Source organism: Macaca fascicularis, chromosome 4 (assembly GCF_037993035.2).
Source record: "Macaca fascicularis isolate 582-1 chromosome 4, T2T-MFA8v1.1".
NCBI lineage: Eukaryota > Metazoa > Chordata > Mammalia > Primates > Cercopithecidae > Macaca > Macaca fascicularis.
The window spans coordinates 61,930,852-61,935,921 of record NC_088378.1 but is presented as its reverse complement, the minus strand read 5'-3'; positions in this window follow the sequence as shown (position 1 = coordinate 61,935,921).

The following is a 5,070-nucleotide window of genomic DNA, read 5'->3' as shown; positions in this document are numbered from 1 at the left end:
GTCGTAGTTCTCCTGGTTTTAAGGCTGTTGTAGGGATTATGTAAGACTCGAAGCCTAAGTCCTCATAATCTGTATATTCATAAATTCAATATCACTGATGGCCAATTGTTTTGACAGTGAGAGAGGGGTTATTAATTCCATCTAATCATATATAGGATACATTGAGATGGGAAGGCAATTAAAATTAGGATAATAGCGGGTAAGATCTTCCATATAGTTTCTACTTCATGGGCATCTGTAGTGCTAGTGTGTGTTAATTTTGTTGTCAGTATGAGGGAAATATAGAGAACCAGAGAACTAATTAGGAAAACAATTATAAGAGTGTGGTCTTGAAAATTAAGTAATTCTTCTATAATAGGAGATATAGCATCTTGAAGACCTAATTGAAATGGATGAACCATTAAGACACATAGGGTTTTAACCTATAAATTAACTTTGACAAAGTTATACCAATATCTCATGGAAAAAGTCATAGAGGTTATGAGATTGGCTTGAAACCAGTTTTTGGGGTTCAGTTCCTTCCTTTCTCCCTTTAAATTTGGAGCCTTCAAAACCGTCTTTGGAGAAAGGGATAGACCTATCTTCTGGGAGTGCATCCTTAACTTTGGCTAATAAACCTCCTGAAATGACTGAGACTTGTCTCGTCATTTTTCTCAACTGACATACTTATAACCAAAATTCTTTTGGAAGGTAAAGCCAGTTAGTATTATAGCCATTATCTTCTACACACAGACTGTGTATGCTTACATAATGTTCTTGTCAAATGTAAAACTTGATAAAATTGTTTTGTTTAGTGCCATTGATTATGAGGATTAAAGTTGTTATAAAGAGATTATTAGCAAAGTCAGTTCAGGCATGGATAATTTATTAATATGGATAATTTATTAATTCAACACATTTGGATAATTTATTTTTTTTTAGTAAAAGGATAATTTATTGATTCAACACATTATGTTACATAAAGGGGATTGCAAAAAGAGGAAGCAAATATATTCATAACAAATCATCATGAAATTAAAACCTGGCAATATTTTGTGTTACACTTTGAGCATAAGTGACAGTCTTTGCAGCTCTTGTTCCAAAATAAAGCTAAATGATTTGGAAATTCAACAAATAAATAAAATCTTCTTAATCTTATATTATGTGTTGGTCTCTGCTCCTTCCTTGCAAATTTATCTGGACAAATAGATTTAACAGAACAAGTAATGAATGACTATGCTTTATACAGCCACAGAATAAAAAACTTAGAAATAAAACTAATGTTTAATAAAATAGACTTTTTGATGTATATTCCACTTTGCATTACTTATCCTGTATTACTTAATGTTTTGATACACTAAAGCAACATACAAATAAATAAAACATCCCAGTGAGATAAGCCTTGCTTTACCTAGTGGAAAAAACAGATTATTATCAATTTTAGTTAATATGGTATAAGTTAAAAACTAAATATTTAATAATTTTAGTGTAGTGCACAGATCAAGATTGTATAAGAATTTCTATATTGTGGTAAAATGTTATCTTTTACTTCATTTTATTATCAATAATTTTTTAAAATACAAGGTTTAAATAATCAGATTAAATATACTAATATTAAAAGTATAAAAACATATTACTCTTCAGTTTTTATTTAAATAGTTTACAAGGTCCATTAGACTTTTTGAGATTTTTGAGACTATATTATAATTAAGCACATTCAAAGTAAACTTTGAAAGGGTTGTTACCCTATGAAATTCCCCATGGAACCTATGAACCCCAAAAATTTGAGACAGGTCTCAGTTAATTTAGAAAGTTTATTTTGCCAAGGTTGAGGACAGGCACCCATGACACAGCCTCAGGAGGTCCTGATGACATGTGCCCAAGATAGTAGGGGCACAACTTGGTTTTGTACGTTTTAGAAAGACATGAGACATCAATCAGTATGTGTAAGATGTATGCTGGTTCAGTCCAGAAAGGTGGGAAAACTCAAGGTGAAGGTGGGACAAACAAGGTAAGGAGGGGGTTTCCAAGTCATAGGTAGATAAGAGACAAATGCTTGTATTCTTTTGAGTTTCTGATTAGTCTCTCCAAATGAGGCAATCAGATATGCATTTATCTCAGTCAGTAGAGGGGTGACTTTGAGTAGAATGAGAGGCAAGTTTGCCCTAAGCAGTTCCCAGCTTGACTTTTCCCTTTAGTTTAGTGATTTTGGCCCCAAGATTTATTTTCCTTTCACAAATAGAACTAAATAATAAGTAGCAAAGAAACATAAAATCAAATAATTTAAAATTGTATAAAATTCAATATATCTTGAATTAATTTTGACCACTGAAATATTTTGTTGCAATTCTCCCTTATAAATACATACATTAAAATGTTTTCAGATAGCTAAAGAATTAAGATTAGAAATATTTGTACTATGACAAAAAATATTTTCAATTTAGGTACACTTTTTAACACACGATAATTATATGTGAGGAATGATGTTAACAAGTTGGTAGAACAGAAAGCCCCAGACCATTTTCCTCCAAAGACAATGATTTAACAGCAATGTATTTCCAAAAAGCTTTTATAGAAACTTTAGAAACCAGTTAAGAATTTGTAATCCACCAAGTGAGCAAAAAAGCCAAGAATAGCCACCACACTGGAAGGGGTAAGAAAAACTGTTGTATTTTCTCTTTGATGGCCCCTGCCTAATCTGGCACAGTTAGGAACCACCAGGAGAAAAGGTTCAACTTACAACTATTATCTTATGAGGAAATGTGAAGAGTGGGTCCCATGTCCAATGTCCTGGTGTTTGGGGCTCTGCAGAAGGAACTGCTTTCTGTTTTGCCTGATTTGTAGCATAGATGGAGAAGTGGCATAATTTGGATGTCTGGAGGCTTCTGAGAACAAAGGAGAGATTGGTGGGTTCTTGAAACACAATAGAACCTGGATTACTGTAGATAGACACCAGAGGGACGAAGACAACCTGAGCTGCTAAAAAATAAGCTCTGCAAATTTTCTGATTGGAAAGTTAGATCTGCAAGCCAAGAGAAGTTATGTCTCCAGAAAAAGTTGGAGAGGGCTCCAAAATATTAAGCTGGATTGATTAGTGAAGCTCTCCCACTGTGCAAATCCAGTCCATGAAGACTGGGAGAGGTAACTGTTTTTTTAAGTGCCAAAATCCCAGTAAAATTTAACAAGACATATGAAGAAACAGGAAAATCTGATCAAATCAAAAGAAAAAGAAAACTCCAGAAAACTATCCTAAAGAAGTGAAGATCTATGAACTACTTGACAAAGAATTCAAAGCAACCATTTTAAAGAAACTCAATGAGCTAACAGAGAACAAATAGACAAGTAAACAAAATCAGGAAAATAACGCACTAACAATGCGGTAGAAGCTATATCAAAGAACCAAACAAATTCTGAAGCTGAATAATGCAATAACTTAAAGAATTTATTAGAAATGTTTAACAGCAGACTTGATCATGTAGAAAAAAGAATCAACAAACTTAAAGACAGGTGATCTGAAATTAGCATTCAGAGGAACAAAAAAATGCATGAAGATATGTGAAGAAAGTCTAAGGAAGTTATGGTACATCATCAGGCAAAACAATACATGAATTATGGATGTATAAGAAGGAAAATAGAGAGAAAAGGGGGCAGAGAGCTTATTGGAAGAAATGGTGGCCCAAAACTTCCCAAATCTGAGGAAAGAAATGGCCATTCACATTTCAGAAGTTTAATGTACTGTGACTAGGATAAACTCGAGAAGACCAGTACCAAGGCAGGTTATAATCGAACTGTCAAATGTCAAAGACAAAGAGAGAATCCTTAAAGAAGTATGAGAAAAGCAATTTGTTACATAAAATGGAACTTCCATAAGATAATCAATAAAGGAAATAATAAACATTAGAACAGAAACAAACAAGACACAGAGCAGAAAACAATAGAAAAAAATCAACAAAACCAAGAAATGATTTTTTGAAAAGAACAACAAATATGAGAAATATTTAGATTAATTAAAAAATAAAAGAGAGAAGACTCAAATAACAAAAACTAGAAGTGAAAGAGAAGACATAACAATGCCACAGAAATAAAATGAATTTATGAGACTATCCAGAACAATAGGCCAACAAATTGGACAAGCCAGAAGAAATAGATAAATTCCTCAATATGTACAACCTGCCATGATTAAATCATGAAGAAATAAAAAATCTGGATAGACCTATAAATAGTAAGGAGATTGAATCAATAAACAGAAACCTTCCAACAGTAAAAATGCCAGGACTACATGGCTTCACTGGTGAAATCTATCAGTCAATTAAAGAGAGATTAACAGAATCATTTTCAAAGTCTTTCAAAAACTAAAGAAGAGAGAATATATTCTCATTATATGAGGCCAGTATTACCCAAAGTCAGACAAAGATACTACAAAAACAAAACAAAACAAAACAAAACATAACAAACAAAAAACACTATAGGCCAATATCCTCTGATGAATATTGATGCAAAAATTCTGAACAGAATACTAGCAAATCAAATTCAAAAGTACACTAAAAGAATTATAAAATCATAAACAAATGGAATATTAATATATTCTTGGAATGAAAAGATAGTTCAACATGTGAAACTCAATGTATAAAGCACATTGATAGAATGAAGGTCAAAAACTTCATGATTATCTCAAATCATGCAGAAAAAGCATTTGACAAAATTCAACATCGTTTCATGGTACAAAAACTCATCTCATTAGAAATGGAAGGAAATTACCTCAATATAATACATGTTACATATGAAAAGCCCACAGCTAGCATTATACTTAATGGTGAAAAACAGAGTTTTCCTCTAAGATCAAGAGCAAGGCAAGGATGCCTACTCTTACCATTTTTATTAAACATAATACTGGAAGTCTTAGAGCTATTAGAATAGAGAAAGAAATAAAATAAGTCCAAATGGAAATGGCAGAAGTAAAATTATGTTTGCAGATGATAGGATCTTACACGTAAACACCATAAGGTTCCACAAATAGATCTATTAGAATCAATAAACAAGTAAAGTTATAGATACAAAATAAACACCTCCAAAGTAGTAGTTTTTGTTTGT